Below are 23,218 nucleotides of genomic sequence, written 5' to 3' on the forward strand. Positions count from 1 at the left end.
AATGGCCTCTCCAGGAGCTGGCTTTGCAGTGGAGAGCCTCCAGCAGTCCCCTCCAGAACCTCCCCCTCAGCTGCCATCAATTAATTCCACTAGCTCCTCAAGGACTTCTTCTGTGATGTTTTCACGGTGCCCCCTGGCCTGCTCTGGCAGTACAAGATGGGATGATACTCCCTTTTATCCTGGCCCTATGGTTTAATAAGAGCTGCATCAATTTTTTTGATACATAAGTATTTATTTTTTTAGGAGCAATAGAGAATGGACTGTCTTTCTTCTTTTCCTACATCAATTTAATTACATATGTTTTCCAGGCAGTACCACTGCTAATTCAGCAGGGCACATGTGCATGTTGCAAAAGCTCTTGTAAAAGAAAAACTATTGTGATTTCACATTTCTACAGAAGGCAAACACAATCAAATCCCTGCAATTGCCCTATGTTTGCTCTGTTGTACTCAAACTATAAATGTTTTATGGAAACACTGGGATTTATATGTACATTCATCCTTTAAGGAGAAGAATAAATCTCAATCCCCAGGCGTCTTGGTTTACTAAAGATGTGAAGCCTCTGGCTTTTCTGCTCCTGCTGCATGTTGCTTTCTGCAACATGGGACATCACTCACTGAGCTCCACTGAGCTCCAAGGCAGATGGACAGCTGATGGGTATTGCTTTGTCACTAAGCAGACTACTTTAAAATGCCAAATACTAATGTAGTTATTGAAGTATGTTTCTGATTAAAAAATGTCCATTTTGCATTCCTCATTCCAAAGCCATGTTTAGTAATGCCAAAAGAAGCAATGAAGTGATCTTTCTAACATAGCAAAACCACAAGAAAACCTACTAGTGTTGAAAAATTAGTGTCCAAATTTTTGATATGTAAATACTAATACCAGTCACCTCATTACTAGAAAACTGATCCATATGTCAAAGAATCCATAGGTGAGAGTGAAATCCATACCTTAATTTAAGTGGCCTGATCATATTGTGCCTTCTGACTTGGAAATATTGCAGTGGTTTGCCTTTTGGGGAGATTGTTTCCTTTTGTTTTTTGTAATTTTTTTTTCTCTTTGTTGAAAAGCTCTTGAAACAACTATTAAATAAAGGCAAACAACTAACAGTCCTTTTCTTCCATCAAAGGATGGAAAAAACTTATTCATCTGCCTTTCTATGGATTGGAAGGGAAGGAGGTGAAAGCTATGCTAAATATCTGAGGAATGATGATATAGGGCAAATTGCACTCTGATTTTCTGTATCAGCTGCATAACTCATTCATCACTATTACAGTTTGCAGCTGGGGATATTGCAGGGTTCTGACATGAACTGTATTGGGAGAAGGAAACACCCTGGTGAGTTGACTGCATAGTGTAGTTAAGAGGCCTCTGCTGTTACTTCATGTTGTAAATGCTCCTCTGTTGCAGTTAAGAAAACCAGTACCATTTTTAAACAAAAAGCTTGAGTGACTTCTGACTCTTGGAAAGGTCTAGACTGATGACCTGCAGTTTCAATTTGGTTAGGTTTGGTTTTTTAAAAGTCCTTGGGAGTGTCACATGCACTGGAACCTTCTTTGCATTTTCCTAACCATTTTTTTTTCCAGCGCACACACGGGGGGCTGTAAGCAGAATCTGAATTTTAGGAGAAAGGGATAATGCCTATTTCCTGTCCCCCACTAAAACTGTTACCAGTAGTTCAAATATTCCAGTATTTTAATTTCTTCCTTGCTTTCCCCTTTTCTTCCCTTTTCTTTTGCATGTACCCACTGCTTTGACTGGGTTTTTTTTTTCTGTTTGCTTTTGTTTCCTAAATATTTGCTTTTTTGCTTAGTCTTATGCCCTGCCTGAACATTTAACATTCAGTTTTGAATTCCAGCCTCTTCTGGTTTGTCCTGATAGAATCCTGACCATCAGACTTCTAGATAATGTCAGAAGAGTCCAGCTGTTGTTATTTCTGGATCTTGGAAGTGGTATGACCATACTGGAGGTGAGTGCCATCTCTTCTGAGAAAAGCAGAATGACTGAAATGTGGTGATGTCCCTTCAGACCACTAGTGTGCAGTAGCTTCATTGCAATGCAACAGCAGTGTTTAGAATAGATGATGTATGGTTTTAGCAGAGAGAGACACCCTGAACGACAGAGGTCTTGGAAGCCTTTCAAGTTAAGTTTGGAATTTCAAGGGTTTAGAAAAGTTTATAAATTCCCTCCCTAAAATTCAGAGATTTAACATTGTTGTTTCAGTTTGCATAGACTATTTTATGGTTTAGTAGCTAGGTTTTAATGAGAAAATCAATGTGATTCCTTTTCAGGGAGCTTTTCTATCCCTACACTACTGCAAATAATTGCTGTCTGAACCAGACTGTTGGGTTTTCTCATGACTGTCAAAGGATTCTAAGTAGGCTTCAGTGCAGTAATTTTATGATTTATAGGACAAGCTATTAGCGCTGTTTCCAGCATAACAGGATCCTATTTTAATTGTAGGACTGACATACCTTTAAGACTCCTATTGTTTTTAAACTTTTGGAATACTAGGCAGCATAGCAGGTGGAGTTTTTGTCAATTAAATATAGGAAGTGTTTATTGATGGTCTCACTGTACTAGCAAGTGGGAAAGAAAGAGATTTTTTTTGGACATGGGGTGTGTGCTGTACTAAACAAATTATGTGTACTAAGCTGTTTGTTGTCTTTCAACCAAGCCTCCTGTTAAGTGTAGCACTTGCATACCAAAAGTAGCCACTTTCCCCTTTTTACAAGTCTTGCAAGTAACCACAAATGGACTGTTGGCCAGGGGGGTAAGTTCTTTAATTTGTCATAGTTACTAGTGATAAATTATCTTTCCCATAAGGACATGGGGGGGAGGAAGTGAGCATAATTACTTCTGTGCTGTGGTTACAACCCTTAGAGTGAGCTAAGTAGAAAAGAGGACCTGAGGGCTTAGAAACCTCAGAGAAGGTCAGGTGGCAAATGTGATTATGAACCATGCTTTCTCTTTTCATGACACTACTTCCCCTTGACCAGGAAAGCCCAATTCATTTTAGAAATTTTTATTTTTCTCTCTTTTCTGTGAGTGTGGAACAACGTTCCTTTTTTAGAAAGTTTTAAGTTTTATTTTCCTGGCTTAAATTAGAGGTTAGGTTTGCAAAAACAATAAGCTGCTCAGTTTTTACAATAGATATAAATATAGAAATGACTATTCATAAATCTAAATAAGGCTGTAAAATTCAACCTGATTGTAAAAAAGAATGGAAGGGATTTTTTAGTTTATGCATATGGACTTCGTTCGTTCCCTAGTCCATAAAAAAGCTCAGCTGAACCATTATAAAGGATTCAGGTCCATAATTCCATGTTTTTGCAGTAGATAACCTCAGTGTGACACACAATGAAAAGCTCCCTACTTGGCAGTTAGTGGGGATCAGGGTGCTCATGAGGAAGGCCCTAGTACTGATTTACTGACTGTTCGCAGAAGGCGTCATTAATACTTTTAAAAGTTTGGTGATGGCTACTCAATGCATGCCAACAGGCTAAGATGGGTTCACTCAAGTCCGGTACTGGTGACATATCTATATCCACCGCCATTCTGCTGAAGATAACTGGAAAGATAGCTCACTGGCAGTGAACTCTAATGTTAGGGTTTCATATTTCTGCCTGCCTGAGAAGGGGTTCTGTTGCCTTCTGCTATACCCAAAACTTTCTTTTCTCTAGCAAAAATGTGAAATAATGGACTTTATTTCCTTTGACGTAATGTGTCATATGGCATCTTATATGGAGTGGCCTGCCACTTTTCAAATGTATGATTTAGTGCATTGCAATATTTTTTAATGCTTTTAGAATACATCATTGGATATTAGTACATTATGGGTATAGAGTACATTATGGATACTAGTAGTCAGTCTAGAGTTAAAGTTACAAGTTGCTTTTCTTCATTATGAAGTTCCATTTCACTGTTTTGTGCTCTGTCCCTGAAATACTAGTATGCTTTTAAAAACAGTCTGAACTTGCTTGATGAACTGCACCCTGATTATTTCAGTAGCTGCATAACTTGGCTTCACAGACTTCTTCTTCACAGGGTAAGAAGAGTCTTTCAAGGCTGCAGCAAGTCTCACTAAATCCAGCTAAAAAAGAAAGAAAAGAAAACAGATTGAAAGCTGCATATCCAGTTGCATCTGTGTTTAAAAGGATATTACCCCAACAGTTTAAAGATCAGATTGATAAGTTTCTGTCTTCTTTTTTACTGTGATTATTTCATTCCTGTTAAAGCTCTTTTGTGATTCTGTGACTACCCAACCTTGGCAGAAAGCCATCGTGATGATCCTTCACTCCTTGGCAGATAGATGGTGTTGAATTCCTAACAACACAATGGGACGCTTGCACTAAAACTCTTATCCCAGATTTTTGTGTCAACTTAAAAGCACTTACATCCTGAAAGAAGATTGGGTGTGGATAGGGTGCAGACTCCTCTGGGTACTCATTAGGCAGTGGTGGTGTTCACTCTTTACAGGGATGCCTGAATCATGCCTTCTCCTGACCGTATCCTCAACCTAAATCCAACATTGTGCTTCCATATTCAGGCTCCGTCTCTCTTGCAGGCACCCTGATTCTGAGTGTCTTGGATTTTCTAAGGTATGGTGGCACAGTCATAAGAGGCTATATGAAGTTTGATCTATGACCTGGTGGTCTGAACCTCTTTTTTGTGAAAACAAGTGTTGAAGTTGCCTATTTTGAGTGCACTGAGCTCAGGTTGTCCATCTGATGGTGGGTGCCTTATTCCCCTCCTCATTTTTGTAGGAGATGCCTACTTTTGAGACTATATTGCAAGGGAAGGGACTTAACCTGTTGTTGCAGGTCTTTGGCACAGAGATGGTTTAGATGTATGAACATATGGCATACACAAGCACATGATTTGGGGTTACAAGAGATTTTGCATGTAAAGCAATCAATTAAAAATGTGAAGCATGCTGAGCAATCCCTTGACTTCCCTTGTCACATGCTCTTTTCCTGTGAATTTCTTTCCAAGGCATGTGAGGCATGACTGTTTTTCTGCTCTGGGAATCAGTTGCTTCAGAGGCATGATGAGTCCCTCCCTCTATTTTAAATCTTAGAACTGACTATACTGGCACACTATTCCAGCATATACGTTGTCTCATATCCAGAAAATGTGCTTTTCTCTTTCACAGAAATATGTATTATTCTTTTGGAGATATTCTCTGTATATTCCCAATCATACCATGAAAGATTAAAGCAAAGGTCTCTCAGCTGGAAACTCACTAAAACTGGACAATTTCTCTTTGTCTGGAAAGCACCTGATACTTTATGAACATCTCATAAAGATGATTTTATTAATTGTTAATTTACTCCTGCTATAAAATGCTTAAAACATCCGTTCATGTAGATGTGTAGCATCAGCTCTTGGTTACAGGTTAACACCAGGCAATACCTACAGTAATTGGAAATTGTCCTGGAATTGGTTCTTTTACCTTTCACTGCAAAGTTTTCTCCTGGTCTGCAGTGCCCACCCACACATTCGTATACTCATGTGGAGAGCTCAGCTGCAGGAGCTGGGCCAGCAACTGGGGTTTTTTATATGCACATACAAACACACATATGGAGAATAATGAATATTTTGGTGAAGAAATGCTTAACAGTTGAAAATGTGGTTTGAATTACGTAGTTTTCTGTTTCATATGAGTGTGTATCATTCCCATCAGAATGGGCTCTTGTGTAAGCTGGTACATTTGGAGTTTGCAGTTACTGCATTCATTTAGCCAGAAATTCTGTTGTATGGTAAGGGAAAAAGATGCCACAAATCTGCAATTTTCTGAAAAGATTGTGGTGTTGCACTCAAAAGGCCTAAGATGGAGATGGTAAGAATCCCCAACCCATCCCCAAAACTGGATCTCATCAGTACTGCTGAAACAATTTGGCAGCAAACTCCTTTTTTTCAGGTTACTTTCCAGCCTTCTGGCAGCTGTGTACACTGCTCATCAAAACCATGAAACAGACTAGTAACTCATTGGCAAGGTTTTAAATCATTTACATGTGTAACTTTCAGTGTTTGAAAGGTAATGTTATAGACATGTCATTAGCCTAGGTGATAACATAATCCATAATGCTCAGTATTTCTCATTACTGTAAGTTTTTTTCTATAAGTTTTATGTGGCATTTTTGCTAAGCTTTAACAGTTTGAACTGCAATTTTCCATTTTGGATATCTGTCTCAAGCAGACCTGGAGGTGGGGAAATGCGCTAAAACTTCTTTGATGAAGACTAAACAATTATATCCTCTCTTTTCTTAAAGAAATCTTCTTACTGTGCAGAAATTATTTGATATTTAATAGGAGGCTACCTTCATGTTGAGTATTCTGCTGCTTATCTAGGGAGGGTAAAAAAACCCCAACTTGGCTAAGATATAAGACCTTTAAGAGTGCTATGAACATGGAGTCTGAGTCAAGAGCAGAGACTTGCAAAATCTGAATGATAATATTTCATATATTCACAACACAGTTCACTAGGCTTTGAATTACTACACTGTATGAAGTACAATGATGAGAACACCAGCCCTGAGAGTTAACTGGTGCTTACAGTGTTGGTATGGTTGTACCTTGTCATCACCTCTGGAAGGTGGGAAGAATTCCACTGTAGGGTATGGATACAAATTAGTTTTCATGAGCCACTTATGTTCTAGTAATAGTATTACTTTTAGTTCTATTTCTCTTTTCAAGTAATAGTATTTTATCCTGTTATTGAAAAAAAAAATGTAAATAATCTTACCCTGCAGGAAATATGCCCAAGGCAGTACATAGAGCAGCAAGAAAAAGGCAAAATGTTGAATAAATGTTTTGTAAAGGAATTCTGTTCACCCATGGCTGGTCTGGTGAGAAGCCTGTGGAAAATAGTCAGAGGACATAATGCAATGCAGTATCATATATACATATATATATGTGTGTGTGTGTGTAGAAAAACAGGGAAAAGCAAATCAAGACCAACTTTTCAACCATTTTTGCCTATGTCTATTTACTGCAAAAATATCGAAAATAGAATATGTATTTTTAAGCAATATTAATGTTGTTTACATTTGTCTCTAAAATTACTGTGTTAAACTTGTATCAACAGTCAACTGCAGATTTATTTTGTTGTGAAAATAAAACATGAGCCAATTGTGCAACTTCTGGTAGGGTTTGAATTTGAATTTGAATTTCCATTAATTGCCAACTAATTCTAGGACAGATGCTCTGATAATAGTGAATTGAATGCTTCATTAACTAAAGGACACACGTGTGCCCTTAGGAGACAAGCAGTATTCAAAACATTCCCACTGCTTTACCTCGTCATGCCTGTATGCTGGCTGTCAACATTCATTAGCAATCTGCGTTAGAAACAGGGCTCTGCTTTGGCTGTAAGAGATCTGAGCTGCTATTCCTATGGTTTCTCTTCTGCTCAGGAAGCATTCCAAGCCTAAATTTAGCATGCTCTTTTTTTTTTTTTTAATCTCATTTTAGTGTAACATTCAAACTGCTAACACTAACCAAGAGCATGTCTGATTTTAGAGCTGTATGTTTGTACTGGAAGAAAGCTTCTCTTACTCTTTGCATTACTGATCTCTGTTTTTCTCTTGGGGCTGGAACACAAAATTCGTGACATGGTAAGTCTTGGGAACACCTGAGTCCTTTCTATTTTTGAGAAAGAAACATTTTTAGATCAAAAAGTGTTTGTTTTATTTACACTGCTAATAACTCATGTAGAAATTTTAGTTTTATCTTGTAGTTTCAATTTAAATTAATAGACATTTCTTAACATTGGTTTGAACTTTTGAGGGAGTTATTTTTAGTGAGTAAAATAAATTGTAAAATATTATAATCTTAGATAAAATAGTGCATGTTCTCTTAATAAATATGTATTTTCTTAAGTGGTTTTTCTTGCTTTTCATCGACTGTCTTTCTCTAATGCAGATTGTATTTCATATATTCTCTTAAAAGAGAAATTAAAAGTGAATTTTTATGGATTGCAATCTATAGGATCTGTTTCTTTGTTAACAAGTGAAGGAATTACCCAAATAAATCAGTGATTGATATGAATATCTCCAGTTAAGCAACTGTGCATATTTTGACAAGACCACCAGTTTTCCAGCCAGGTTATCCTTACAACCCTTGATCAGATGACTGCTCCGGTGCTTTTCTTGGCTTAAGAAAATATGGTTGTATGAAAAAAAAAAAACCCAGTAATTCTTTTCTGGGCCTGTTGTGAGTAAGGAAGCATGAATTTTATTGCTTAATTAAATTTGGAATTCTTGACAGTAAGTACCTGGTCTGCTTTGATTTGTATGATAAAATGGAAGGATTCAAAGTGTGCTTCCATCGCTGGTGCATTGCTTGAGCAACCAGTGCTTTTTTTTTTTTTAAAGTCATGGCAAAAATAGCTTGTCTAATCTCATCCCATGAATACAAACAAAATGAATGACATCTTTGTCTGCTCTGCTGCTCATGCTCAGAAATAGGTTTCTGCTGGAATTTCCTGGTTCCTGAATTCAGTTTTAAGTGGAGCTCTTGGTATCAAATGGGTTTATCTTTAAGAGTACCAGGATGTGGTGTGCCCAAAATTAATGAAGGTCTGCCATCAACAGCAGTAGTGTAGATGCCTTGCAAGACAGATGTTCCAGGTTGGTGTGGAATATTTTAAAGGCAGCAGCATGCTGCCAACAAAGTGGATTAGAACATGGAATTGTCCATGAGGTTAATACTTACTGGGGCTTGCAGGGGCTGGCTGGAAAAGGGAGATTTGGGCAGACGCATCTCCAAGAGTCCGGCAAAAGCCTCATGGAATTGGTAAATGGAAGTGTGTAGAACCTTACCTTAGGTGGCAATGCTCAGTGATAAACAAAATTGGCAGTGAAAAATATGGGGATTGGGTGCGGGACGCACTGAGGCAAAGGTGTGAAAGGTTGAGAGCAATTAGAGCAAAGCACTAAGAGAAGATGTTTATCTTGCTCTTGCCTTAGCATTACTCTCTGCTCCCTCAGGACCTTTCTTAGGGCTTTACCCCAGTGCCTCCAGTGCCCTGATATTATGCCTATAGGTTTTTCTCCTATTAAACTGCTCTCCTTTCATCTTCCCCCATTGTGCTGGAATGTTTCTTATCTGTGATATTTTCTACTTTTCTGCCGTTGTCTCTAACGTCTGTTTGGTCTTGTACCACAACAGCTAAGCACCTGTAGCCTATAGTCACAAACCCTGTAATTACAAAATGCTTGTTTTATTCTACACAGCAGCTGGCTGGAATTGATGTGTCTCTGTTTCTCACATGTCAGGAGCATTTTTTTCTCCTCCATTTTAGTGCTGAGAATCTGAGATTCCCATATATAACCCTGTCATGGAATTCTGTGAAGGAGTAATTTCTGGTTCTGGGTGTCCACAGACCTGAACTGCATGAAAAGTTCACAACAGAGTAAGTCAAGTTAAAAAACTGCACATCACAGATTTGAGTCTGCACTAGATTTAGAGTTTTGCTTAATCCCATCCTTACCTTTTCCTTCTGAGTTTTTATTTTAACGGTCCAGGAAAAATGACATTTTAAGAGTTTACAATTCAATAAATAGGTTGTTAATGCATAGCTTCCTGTTAAACAGTTGGGATTTTTTTGGAAATGCTGCAGTTTTAATATACTTTGACAGATCTCTTTCAAAACTTCTTACAAACCTTATACAGAGTGATGAGAAATTAATATTATCCCGTATCTTCTGGGAATGTGGTCAGTAACTGAATGAAAAAGGGAGGATTCAGGAAAGTTTCTATCAAAAAACTATTATCTGCCTTGAATATAGCTTTCTGCCACTGCTCTGCTATACATAATTTGATATTAAAAAGTGAAAACCTAGACTGACAATGAGATACACTGAAGAAAAAAATTGGCTATGGGCTGAGGACAGAGTAAATGCTTAACTTCAATTACAGATTTAATGCTTTTGATCAATATTTGGTTGAGGGTTTTTTTTTTCCTAAGATCAGTTTTGATTGAACTAAACCTGCTATATTTAGATCAATTATGAATTTCTTCTGTGCACAAAACCACAAAGTAAATGTGTATTAACACATACCTGTCCCATGAAAATTTTTTCAGAGGTACTCAGAGAGTGGCAAGATCATTATAGTTTTCTCTATTCTGTATTCTGCAATTCTCCACAAACATCAAAATTGGACACAAGAATCAGCACAAGGGTTCAAAAGGTTTTCAAGAAATTATTTTCATACTTGTCTTAAATGATGCTGACCTCAGTATATTAAAAAAGAAATCAACCTTACTGCTTCCTTAATAAAAGGAAGAACATAGGGGGCATGCACATTCTGTGTGTTTCTTCTGCTAATTAGAGGTTTGAAGGAACTGTGCATGAAAAACTCCCCACTGAGCTTATTGAATTTTATGTAACAGCCCTATTATCTGGTATTAGTGTTAAATGTCCATTTGCTCTCATGTCCCCATGCTGGTAGATGAAAACTTACTGTTTGGGCTTTTCATGTTGGCTTGGTTGCACACAGTGCTAAGTGAACACAAAAGTCCTTTTAAATGAGCTCAGAGCAAGGAAAATATGTTCCAGTAGGAAAAGTGGTTTGGACTATTTTGGAATGTGTTGTTGTGGCTTTAGCAATAGTTAAGAAAAACTACCGTGTAATATTTTAGCTGCCTATGGGACTGCAGCATGCAAAATGTATGATGTCATTCTTCCCATTGTCCCTGTTGTTTTGGGGAAGGGAGGAAGAAGATATGGAATGAAATTATGAGAACAGTCTCCAAGACACACTTTTGTTAGTGTTACAGCTTGAGAATACTCGAGAATGTCTTTGCTCTAATAAGTAAGTCTATTGCTTTATCTGCAACTTTTCACATGCTTTACATTTCCCATTTATTTACATTGCTTTTGGTGTTTATGTCTATGGAGGCTGATTGCTATAACTATTCAGATTGTCTCAAAGCAGATAGCTTTCTCGGATTGTGATTTGCTAGTTGAATTGTATGGCCAGAATATGTAGCATGACATAATGTAAATAGCTGGTGCAAGATATATATAGCAATATGGTAGAAAGCCTGAAAAAGCTGTTATTTTTCTTTCTGTACTTCCTCTGGATTAATGTAGATTTTTTTGGCATAAGCATTTTGGTGTAACAGAAGATACAAACTATATCTCATAAATTGACTGCAGAAAGCTATCTGATATCCTGCTGTGTTACTGCATTTTTGGTACATTTGTAATATAAAAAGTTAGTATTTAGATACTACCTCTGAAGGAGAACCTGAGGAAAATATCATTTGTGCTTGTTCTGAGCCCTTGTTTTGTTCTGCTAGTACTTGCAATAAATATGAGGGATTTCCTACTATGGAAAAGTATTTTGCACTGTTCAGCAGTTTTAGTCCCAAAAATGATTACAGGTTTTTTATTTCCCCCTAGGAGTTGCCAGCCTGGTTTGCTTGGATGCCACTGGCCATGAGAGCTCCTGCAGAAGCACATCTATGTTCATCCTGGCCTCATTTATTCTCTAAGCAGACACTGTGATGTACCCTAAGGTTTTCATTCATTCACAGTATGAGGCTGCATGGCATCTGTGCACTTCCTCACACCCTGAATCAGTTCAATTCTGTTTCTTTGCTTGCCTACCATCAACCTGTGTCTTGTCAAAGGCTTTTGACTGCCTTTGTGGCCCGTGAAGCCAACACTTCACACAGGCAATTCAGAGCCATCTCCTGCCAATGTTTCTCAGGCCTCTTCGGTTTTGTCTGCTGATGAAGATGTTTCCTGAGAGAAATCTTAGACCCTAAAAGGTTGGAAGGATTTTTAATTTCGCTTCTAATCACTAGGAAGATTTAACCCATTTTGAGAAGTGTCATCCACTTCTGAAATATTTTCTCTCTGTGTCCCATACAAGTCCTATATTGCCATCAATTGGTATTTGCTGCTGCATGCACTCAGCCTCTAGGTAAAGGAGTTAGGGCAATTCTTGATCATTTTCACTACTTGGCTCTATAAGTATTTTTCCAAATTGCCTCCATCTGTCTTTAAAGGCTTTTCTTTAATCTCACCAACAGTGATTACTTAGTCTCTTCACCTTTTCTTCTTTGACAGGTGAATTGCTTCACATATAGGATGTTTGCTTGTACAAACAGTTTTGTAAAATCATTCAGAGAAAGGAAGAAAATCAGTTAAACTGTTGAGATAAGGTTGGTCAAACAATGAAAAAGATCTTCTTTTTCCAGGTTATCCTGCATGCCAAGAGAAGGCTGTACTGCTACTGCCAAGCTTCTGACATCTTTCACAATTTTAATGAGAAGTTTAAAGCCCTACTGGTATCCTTTGGAGGGAAAACTGTTCATGAAATATGAGCTACCAGCTGAAAATAATAGTATATTTTGAACCTGGGAGTCAAGTTAAATTAACATCACAACTAAAAGACAAATATGATAATCTTTCCTGTTGCTCATTTTTTCCAGTTGAGGCATTTGTTGCTTAATTGTGACTGACTTTACGCATAAATAGCTTTGCAGGGTTAATACATTGCTTTCTAGCAAGTATCTGGACACTTTCCCCCTTAAGACCAGTCTGTGTTCTCCTGGTGCCCGTTTCCTCTCTCCCTCCTTCCCCCACTCCAAATGCCCTAGGTTGTGTTCAGATGGGAAGGGCATCAGTGTATCCACAGGAACAATCAAGCACAGAGCTCTCAGATTTAAAGCCCTGCAGTGGAGATGCATGGATGGTAAAGACGAAGTTTCCAGTTTGGCATTTCATCCTGGATTCAGGATACGCAGCTTTGCCTGGTTACACCTTTATTGAAACTTTTAACAGCAGTGATGGAGCAGCACTAATTTTAAAAGACAGACAGCATTTGCTGCAGGGCACGGCTGAGCCCCTCGGCCCCGGGGAAAGCCCGGGCAAGGGAGGGCAAAACGCTGCCCGGCAGCCAGGGCTGAGCCAGGGGAAGCGAGCGAGAAACAGCCCTGCGAGCCCCGAGGGGACAGCGGGAGCAGGGACGGGGCAGGAGAGGCCCGGCAGGGATGGCCCTGCGGCCTGCGAGAAATTTATTCTCCCCACCATGTGTTTCTGTCTTTATTTGGTGAACTAGAAGAAATAATTAACTTTTTTTTTCAGGTCTGTATAAGGCTAGGATCTCCTTAGATGTGAACTCTGCAGGAGTAGTTTCTTTCTTCTATGGCAATTTTATCTAAAAAATGGAATATTCAGCCTAAATATGACCACTCAGTAGTGAGCTATGCTGCCTGAACAGCTATGGACAGGAATTCCCAGTCTCACCCTGTGGCCTACATTCCTGTGCAGAAATGCATAGGAATGTCCCTGATTTTGGTTCCATGATGGCTGATCAGGCCAACCACACCATTTCTCACTGTTGTTTTAAATGATGGCTGTTTACATTTATATGATGCCGTTTGATTCTTTGCCTTTCCTGAGATGTTAGCTGAAAACTGAAAACAATGGTAACAAATAACCAGTGGAGGACAAAGGGCTTTTTGTTTAAAAATAGAGAATGTGAATGCTAATTTTGGTCCCCAGATATGTTTCTGGCAGAGTAGGTAAGCTCAAATGTTGTTTTGTTTTTCCTTAGTAAGGGTACCTACACATCTGAATTCTATCTTTCATACTGTCAAACAATATATGGAAGAAGCCTAATAAACATGGAAATGTTTCAAACTGTTTTTTGGGGGTTTTTTTAATAATAGCATTAATTTTAGAAAACACTTTGGGCAAACTCTAGACCAGGAACAGTTGTGAGAAAATCATCAATATAATTTGTGTTCTGCAAGGGGAAAAGAGACAAAAACATGAATTTGGGGGGTTTTTTTAGCATGTATTTTCACTCCCACATCACCTTTAACTAGAGGGATTAAAGAAAAGATAGCTGATTACTGCCAAAGCTCTGTGAAGAAAATAATTGGTTTCAGAGGGCTGTACTTCTATGGTTTAATTGGGCATTTTGCACTGAAGTCATTGCGACAACAGTGTTTTCCTCAGCATCCCATCTTCTGAGCATGTGAGCTGAGCTGCAGCTGCCCAGCATGCCTGTGATGTGGGAGCAGCTCCCTTTCCCCAGCTGGCTGTGGCATGGAGCTGCAGTCAGGGGAAGCAAGCCCTGGTTGGCTCCTGGGCACTGTGCCATTTTTCTCCTGCTGCAAGGCTCACAGACAAAGTTGGCTGGTGGCCTGATCAGCTGCATTCAGCCTGTGTTTTTGAGGAGCTGAAGAGAATGTATGCACTGTATTTTTTGGCATGAAATGTAACAGGTAGAGAATATTTTTTACCAAAAAATGTTCAGTTTCTTTTCCTGGTTTTGGGAATACTTGTATATATTCTTCATCATCAACCACTTCTGCATCAAGTGGTTGGGGTCCCAGTCCCCTGAATGCTGGCACAGCACAGACATTTCTGAGCAAGCAAACCCTTCCTAGCTTGAGACCTACTTAGTGTAGTTCTTGCAGGTCCAGCCAGCTCTCTCTGTCCTTCAGTGCAGGATTCATGACAAGAAGTCTGTGTAAACATCACAAGACTTCTGCCCTGCATTTTGAACTCTAACAGCCACACCTGCTCCCCACGCACACACAGACTCAATGAACTGATAGAAACCGCTTAGTTTCAAAAACATGAATTTGTGTACAATACTGAAGACAATAAATATTTCCAAATCAGTGTATTTCCAACCTCCTTTGCTTGGGGTGTAGTGGATTTGTGAAGTCCTTGGCACTGGGTTGGTGTTTTTGTGTCATGTCTCACATACCTTGACAGGCTCACTCAGGCAGTAAGGTAGGTGTAATCTCGTAGTAGAGGTTGATTTCACTCCACATGATTCATGCCCCTGATTTGAGGCCTGAGAGAAACTGCATCCCATTCATGGGCTAGAATTCATGTCCTTCATTGCTTTTTGCTCAAGGCAAAGAACATTTATAGTCAGTTCATGTCCAATCCAGCTGCTAGAGTCAAAAAATATCAGTATCTGGGTAAAGTAGAGGTAAATCTATTTCATGGTGAAAGTCAAAGAAGATTAAATGAGAAATTACTCCCTCCAATTGTTTTGGCTTTTTTTTTTCCCTACTAGTGAAAGGTACATTCTTTATTTTCCCCAAGCAAATCCCTTTGTAGATTGCTTTTCCCCATCTTTTGTTTTGTGACCTTGGCTGTGAGAGAGATGCAATTTTTTGCTTGTCTCACAATCACTAATTTTTGCTGATAGTTATGTTTATTCAAATGTAATAGTGTGTGATTACAAACAAGACAATATCTTTGCAATACCAGTTTTATATCTCAAGGAATCTGCTAACCTTCGTTCAGGTGCCTTCTTTCTGGTGTTGTGGGAACAGGGCCCTGATGCTGCAGCTCTGACAGCAGTATTATGTGGCTACATAACCTGACTTGTGGCTCTGCTGAACCCTTTCTGTAGGGAAGATTGAATGCTTTTTTGCCATTTCCTTCACTCCATTAAAACACTGATGCTTTTGCCTGTGCTTACACCTTCTTGCCTCTTTCCTCCTGCCAGTTAATTTTGGCCCTATTTGTCCCATTGTTCAGACTCAGGTATTGTCTTTTCCATATCCCTATCTCCAATGTCAGACCTTCGTCCAATTATCTTTCAGCTCCCAGCCTTGAGCCTCACATATGTAAAATGGATTGGGTCTCATCCTTTAAAAAAAAAAAAAAAAGCATATTTTTTAAAAATTAAATTTTAAAAAAGGCAGAAAAAATGCTTGTTCTCAGATCAGATTGCTTCTTTCTGTTGCTGTTCCATTACTTCCACTGCTCACCCACCACAAACATACTGCTGTTTTTATGGGTTCCACCCCCCCGACTGTTTCCATGCAGGATGCCAAGCACACAGGAAGGAAGGAGAAGAAGAAATAGTAGTAGTAATAACTATGATCCAAACAGAATAAGTCTCTGAGTAATGCTGGCACCTCTCTTTCAATATCCTCAAGTGAGTGGGGCGAATGTTTTGCAGAAGTGATCAAAGAAAAATCAAAGAGCATTATGTAAACACATCTGAGTTAACAAAATGTCTTATCACGTCTCAATTTACACCTCTAATAAGTTACACAAAAGTTACGGGAACTGTTCATATGCACAAAACTTGGATAAAGTTCACTTGCTGAATTAAGGGTCCAAGTTCTCTTCCCTATTGTATAATAGTTTTGAAGTAAAACAATACTCTTTTTAAATGATAAAATGAAAAAACCCAAGAAGGAAACTGAGCAGGAACAATGAACACTTTATATCTTCCCCCCTTCTCCCCTCTCTTAGATTTGGCAGGATCCTTCAGGAATGGAAAACATACCTTAACATTAACCAGCATACAGAAATGTCTCAAAATTTCTGCTCTTATTAATCTTTGAGCCAAAATTTGGAAGGGTCTTAAGCTCACTCCTGCATATGATGTTCATGTATGCCTTCCTGATGGTTGCCTTTTAGTGTATTAATGAGCCCCTAGCACAGACAAGATTCTGCTAGGAGAAGAAAGTTGTATACACGAGTGACTTGGATAACCACACAGTCGCAAAGATTATTTTTTTGTGTTCTTTTACCATGTTAAACTGAAGAACTTAGAAAATGTGGCTTGAGGGATATTTTTAAAGCAGGTATTCAACTTGGATCCAGTTTTGTATGCATAATTATAAAAAAATAGAAAAAAATTTTATACATACAGGGACTGATGGTTATCAGAACCAGGTTTTATTGCCAAGGGACACATTCCATTATTTGTAATACACACCAGTATAAGTCTACTATGCTTACCCTTGGATTTATGTTGCTGCAGTGCTTGTGAGCCCTTGTCATGGATGAGGAGTTTATTGTGTTAGGCTCTGCACAAATGGATGACAAATTGGTGTTCCCTATTCCCCAAGGCAATCCTCCAAAACCTATTTGGATGCCTGATAGGATTTTTTTTCTCAGCTGCACCTCAGATTTCGGAGGTTTTTTCTCAAACATCAGCAAAATGTAATGCTGTCATTTTACATTGATGACAATACAATGTTTAAGAGGGCTTCCTCATATTGTAACCCCAACCCTTGATCTTATTAATAAAAGTATTTCATAATATTTTAATCCCCACCATCAAGAGAACATTCAGGAAAATTCCAGCTCTGTGAAATGGTTAAGTGGTGTTGCTGTCATTTGTGTTAATATGGGCAATAGTGTTGAATGAAGTACGGAGTGAATTTGTTTTCCCATTGTTATTAGATTGTTAGAGCTTAAACTTGGAGGGTTCATGAAGCTCAAACTTGTTACAGGAGAGCATATGGATAGCTAAAAGGTGTTGCTGTTCATATTTAAAATTAAAATGAGGGGTGAAGAGGCACACTGACAATCTGTGGACTACTGGAGGTAAGGAAAGAGGGAAGGTGCATGCAGGGACAGAAACTGACTGCTCTGAAGTGGTGAGGTTGGTGTTTTCACAGCCTCTGTAGGTAGTCTCTACCACTCCTTCACTGTTGCCATAAACAGGTCGCAGCTCTCATGTTTTAGTTTACACTCATTGCTTTCCATCCTCCCACTGTGCATCGCTGAAATGATGCCTTAAGATGTACTTGTCTCCATCTTCTCAAGGATTTCCTTGGATATATCAGAAAACTGCCATGAGGTGTCTCCAGTGCCTTTGGTTCTCCAGACCTGAAAAAGCCCCCATCCCTCAGCCCTCCTCAGAGGACAATATTCCAGCCCCCAAACACAGAACTCACTGCAGTTTTTTGATGTCCATCCTGCATCAGGGGTCCAGAATTAGACACAGATGATTGAAAATTAAATCTCACAGGTGCTGAACAGATAGAATTCCTCCCTGTGCTGGCTGTGACCCTGTTGACAGAGCCCAGGACACTGTTGGCTGTCCCTGCTATATATGAAGCTACAGAGAAGTTAAAGTGTCATAGTACTTAAATGGTCTTACTACTTACATAAGTAGTCACAGTACTGAAGTAGCACGATGTTGTGCTACGTAAGTAACCTTGATCAGTCCTTAAAAGCTAAAAAAATCAGATCCAAAGCTTAAAAAAAAACCCAAGTAGGAGGTGGGAAAGTGAGATTGAGTAAGGTGAGATTGAATTTTGAAATGCAGAATCATATTTGCAGTTGACTGTGCCCAAGGTCCAGACAAATGCAAGCAATATATCTGAAAATGCTAAAGCAGGTGGGATTGCATTCTTGGCCCAGGTTCACTTCTTCATGAATTTTTAGGTGTTTGGTTGAAGAGGATGTCTCTGAACATCATATATCAGTATCTATCAGTTTAATACCATAGCCTAAGGTGTGTCAAACCACAGAAGAGCAATGGGCAAAGATGGTGAATTACTGTAAAACCTGCTGTAGATGTAAATGTAGCCTTTTCTCCTTGAAAACCTCATACAATATTTTTTCTCGGACTTTTGCTCTTTTTTTGTGTTTTGGTTTTTTTACTGCTTTAATCAGTCTCCAGACCCTATTAAACAGGAACAAAAAGAGGAAGAGGAAGTACACAGTATCTGCTTTCTACAAAGCAGACTGTATTTATTTGTTTAAGTGAGACAGAATCTCAATGTCTTCAGTGTTTCTTAAAAGCAGATTTAAGCAAATCAGCCAGGAAGCCAGCCAGGCAGAATGCATTTTTAGGCACTGGCTCAAAGGCAATGTCAAGTCATATTAAGCTGGGTGCCTAGAAATAATATATGTGAGATTAAAAAAAAAAAAGAATACTGGAAGATCATCTTGCCACAGTTGTGGATGATTATTTGATACAGGTTGAAAAGCAATTGTATTGTAAATCATAAAAGGGTGATGAAAAATGCTTTGGAATATTAAGCTAATATAGTTTCTAAGGCTGAATGCCACCTGATTGCTACTTCTGAGACACTTCACTATGAATCATCTGAATGTAGTCAATAAAATAGCTGATTCAAACCAGTTCTCTGGGTTTGACCACCTTCCCAGAAAAAAAAAAAAATAAAAAGGAGATATCTTAATTGTTTGCTTGTGTGGAAAACTTGCTTAAATGATTGTGTATTTCAGTAGGAGATATTTTTATATTACCAGGTTGAAACAGCTATTTTGACTTCCTCCTTTTTTTTTTATTTTTAATATATTCAGCAGTACAAATTAAGCATCTCACCCACAAAATATCATCTATGTGATGAATAACCAATTTTGGTTTTAACCCTTGGTGCTGACATGGGAGCACAGTTTTCCTCAGCTTTGAGGACCACAGAACCATTAGGACTGGAAGGGACCTCTGGAGATCATCTCATCCAACCCTCTTGCCAAGGCAGGGTCACCTAGAGCAGGCTACACAGGAATGTGTCCCGTTGGGGTTGGAATGTCTTCAACGAGAGAAAATTCATGACCTACCCCAGCATCCTGTTCCAATGCTCTGTCATCCTCAATGCAAAGAAGTTTTTCTTCATGTGGAGGCGAAACTTCTTGTGCTTTGGTTTATGACCATTGCTCCTCATCCTGTTTCTGAGCACTGCTATAAAGAATGTGGCACCGTCTTCTTGACGCCTGTCTTTGAGATATTTGTGTGTATTGATGAGCTCTCACTCTTCTCTTCTCCAGGATAAACAGGCCAAAAAGCAACAATCATAGGTGAAGTTAAACGGTTTTCATTGCAAGATGAAATAAGCTTCCTACTTGTAACTAACAAGGTAATTCATTATACCATTTATCAAACACACTTGGCAGGGCATGCTAGGGTTTACAGAGGCTCATCTCGGTAGATGGTGCTGTTGTGTCTTAAACTACTTCCTGGGATGAGATGGAAACATTGCCCGAGGCAATAGAGGCACTCGAAAGGTTCTGCTTTTAGAGCAATTACAGGCGGCCTTAAATAATTTTGGTTTGTTTTGAGTTGTTTGTTGGTTGTTTTTTAATTAAGAATGGGCAGGATTGATTTCTTGAGGGTTTATGTGTCTGTAAAACCTGTACAGAAAAAATAGCCCAACGTTTGAAGTAGGTTAGGGGGTTAGAGTAAGGCAAAACAAACTCTGTGTGGGATGAATCAGCTGCACTACTGCGTCAGGAAAGAAAGAAATCTTTAGGTGTGTACTGAGTTAGTGTTCATGGACATTGGTTGCCTGTAAAAGGATACAACCACACCTTATCTAATCATGTTTTTCCTCAGACTATTTGAATGACAACCCTGGCACAGGTTCCATAAAAAGAAAGTTGCACACAAGGGTGCTGCTAGTATGTGCATGAAAGGAACTCTGTGCTGCAGTGGAGTGCTCTGTTCTTACTTCAGTACCTGACATGCAGAAATCAAAACAGAAGGTTTTCTTTCAGCCTGGGAAAAAAAGCCCCAAGGCATGTGAGCCTGCAAACATGAGATTATTTCCCCTTCTCCACCCCTCACACCCCCCCCCTCCCTTAGTTTTTCTTAGAAGCATTTCCTCCCTGGATCTCAGGATTTCAATAGTGCAACAGACTAGTGATATAGTCTGAGAGCACTCAGACTCTACACTCTGGTCATTTCTGTTATGTTTCCCAAAGCTTTTTTTGGCTTTTGCACAGCAGATAGCAATGCCTGGATCCCAGTTCTGCTGAGCCAGCTGTGCTCTTACAGCCTGTTTACAGTTGGGAGCTGTGCTGCTGAGAGACTGAGGACAGTAAGAAATATTGGCACTCTCAGGATAGTGGGAGGTAAGGCAGCCTTAAGTCAGCAGAAAATTAGGGCAGCATTAACTTACAGTCTAGGTCTGGGCCAGTCTTAGCCATGTAAGTAGCCTTACATGATGGATAAACTGGAGGGATTTGATCTGTTTAATGATCAGCAGCATCTTTTTTTTTTTTTTTTAATAGATATAATTAAAGTAGCAGACTGCTGCCCCACAGCATGCTCCCAGATGGCAGCACGATCTCTAAGCCAAGGTTTCCGTCTGTTTTCTTGTAGGCTGTCCCTGGAGCAAAAGAAGTCGAGTTACTATGGTGACTTAATACAGGAGGAGTGGATATCACAAACACAAAAGCATCCCATTTGTTGAGTATCTCCTGGACACATCTTTTTCCATTCTGCTGAGCTGATATAGTCTAGCTGAGCCAAGCTGTTTTGCTTAATTCCTCAAAAGCAAAAAAAAAAAAAAATTATTTCTATGTCACATCTGTCTGGTTGTCACTCCCTGTCATGAAAGCCACTCTTTGTTATATGCTGTTAAGCACACTTGATCTCTTAATCAATTTTTAAGGCCAGAGAAGATGGTTGTGATTCAGAGAGAACACTTCACTGGAAACTGTGCATCTAGCTTGTACCCTTATATTGTGAATAGAATTTCCTGTTGTGATGCATAAGAATTTATATTAGAGAAATGATGACATGTTATGGTATTTTCCTCTTATTAGATATGTAATGCGTCATTGACAAATCTTATAAAGCCATGAAAAATTGTATCGATTTTGGTGGGAGACATATGTAGACATGCAGACATGGTATTAACCTGAACACTTTATTTCTTAAGTAGCTTACATTTTTTATGGAGAAAAGCTGCTTTACAACCCATTTAGATGAAGATTAACTTGTTTAATGTTTAGTTTCATTCCCAGTAGAGCAATGATTGAAATCTATTTAGTCTGAGACAAATGCAACAGCAGTGTTTTGCCTTAATTTGAATATTGCTAAGGATAAGGGACAGAAACTCTTGAAAATGAGTCCAAACAGTCAACTGTTTACACAATACTTGAGTCACTTGGTTGGACTGCCATCTTCTTATCTTTGCAAGCACAAGACTATTCCAGTCTTCTCAAAATGAGTCTTAGGAGCCTGGATCACTGCTCTAAGCTCTACAGAAGACTGAGCATGCCTAATTAAGTGGCTGTTAAAATGAGACTAAGCCACAAACATTTCAGAATTTATAAATAAATGACTGAATCTGAGTCTGGTGTAGCAAATTTCAAATCCTGAAAGTAGATTTTGTGCTGTTTTACAACTACGAGTTGTAGGAATCTGGTGACATAAGACACATTTTGCAAGTAAACCAAGTTTGCAAGGAATTAGTTATTAGTAAAGCCAGCAACCCTCATTTTTCAGGTCAATATATTGCCTTCCTTAAAACTCAGTGCATCTCCAAAATGTCTGTGACTGATCACCTCAGATAGGGAACCAGATTATTCCACATTTAAGCAATTTTTCTCTGTGCCCAATACTGGTTTTCTAGAGGGATGCTTGGCTCCCTGAGCTCTTGCATGCTGCTCTAGCTCATGCCTATGCATGTGATTGCTGTTTGCCACAGAAACAGGAGCAGGACAAATAAAATAACATGAAAAAAGTAATTTTATAGTAGTTCCTGTTTTTTATAGTGCTTTATTTTGGTTTCAAATCTTCCAAAAGAAATATTATGAACTAAAACAAACAAACAAACAAAACCCATAAAAGGTGGGGGGAACAAACCTATGTGTCTCTCTCAAGCAGTTTGAATCTGATGGGGCAGTGGATTAAGTCAACATTTACCTTCTGCTGTGGCCCTAGAGCCTTCCTCTTTGAAGCTTCCCTCCTTCTCCTTCCTTTGATTTCTGTGAGAGGCAGAGGCAGTGAGCAACACTTACCTGTCCCCTTTCTGAGCTGCATGGATTTGAGAACATGGCTGCATTTGTTTCCTACACTCTCGTCATTGTTTCCTCTCCTTCCAGTCCTGGGAAAGGCTGCAGGGAGAGGAATAACACTGGACTCTAAAGTGGAAGTCACAAGAAGAGGATAACGTTTTTAGGAACAACATGGATCCCAGAAAACTAGCTCATCTTTGCCAGCCCTGGGGTTCATAAAGTGCCAGAGAAATTATGAAGTTTAGCATCCTCTCTGCTTTAGCATCCTCTCTCCTCTCATCCTTTCCCTTTTTTTAATGCACAAATAGTGACAGTTTCTGTGTCTGCCTATCTGCCCATCCCATTGCTTTGGTTGACACCTCCTACCTCCCTGGGACACCAGGGACTTAGAAATTGGAGCTGAGACTACAGACATGGTCTCACCTGTCTCCCACCCCTGCCTCTTCCCTGATGTTTTTGTGCTTGCAGTACTCTTTCATGCAAACGAGAAGCCATGGATCCATTCAGCTCTGCCTCCTTTATTAGCCTTAGGAAAGGGGGTTGAGAACACTGTGTTACAACTGGGAGGGGCAGGCACTGGGGCAGGGAATGGTGGAAGGGTGTGGGCAGAAGCAGTGGAGTTCAGGCTCTGTGTGTTGGGCTGGGCTGGGGCTGGTGCTGTGACTCTCCAGGTACAGGGCTGTTTCAAGTGCCATGCTGAG

The 23,218-nt window shown here is 39.3% G+C and overlaps 1 long non-coding RNA gene across 2 annotated transcripts; it reads left to right on the forward strand.

Annotated features, from left to right (window-relative positions):
* Positions 1–7,501: 7,501 nt before the first annotated feature.
* On the forward strand, positions 7,502–22,243 carry LOC121339762. Of its 2 annotated transcripts, XR_005953214.1 has the most exons (4): positions 7,502–7,622; positions 9,311–9,421; positions 11,418–11,788; positions 12,221–13,522. It is a non-coding gene; the product is annotated as an uncharacterized LOC121339762 (long non-coding RNA). The 2 variants fall into 2 exon arrangements; XR_005953213.1 differs by lacking the exons at positions 9,311–9,421; positions 11,418–11,788; positions 12,221–13,522 and adding exons at positions 19,542–19,630; positions 20,875–22,243.
* The last annotated feature ends 975 nt before the right edge of the window (positions 22,244–23,218 follow it).

The sequence above is a fragment of the Onychostruthus taczanowskii genome, unplaced genomic scaffold, assembly GCF_017590055.1.
Source record: "Onychostruthus taczanowskii isolate IOZ18803 unplaced genomic scaffold, ASM1759005v1 scaffold37, whole genome shotgun sequence".
Lineage (NCBI taxonomy): Eukaryota > Metazoa > Chordata > Aves > Passeriformes > Passeridae > Onychostruthus > Onychostruthus taczanowskii.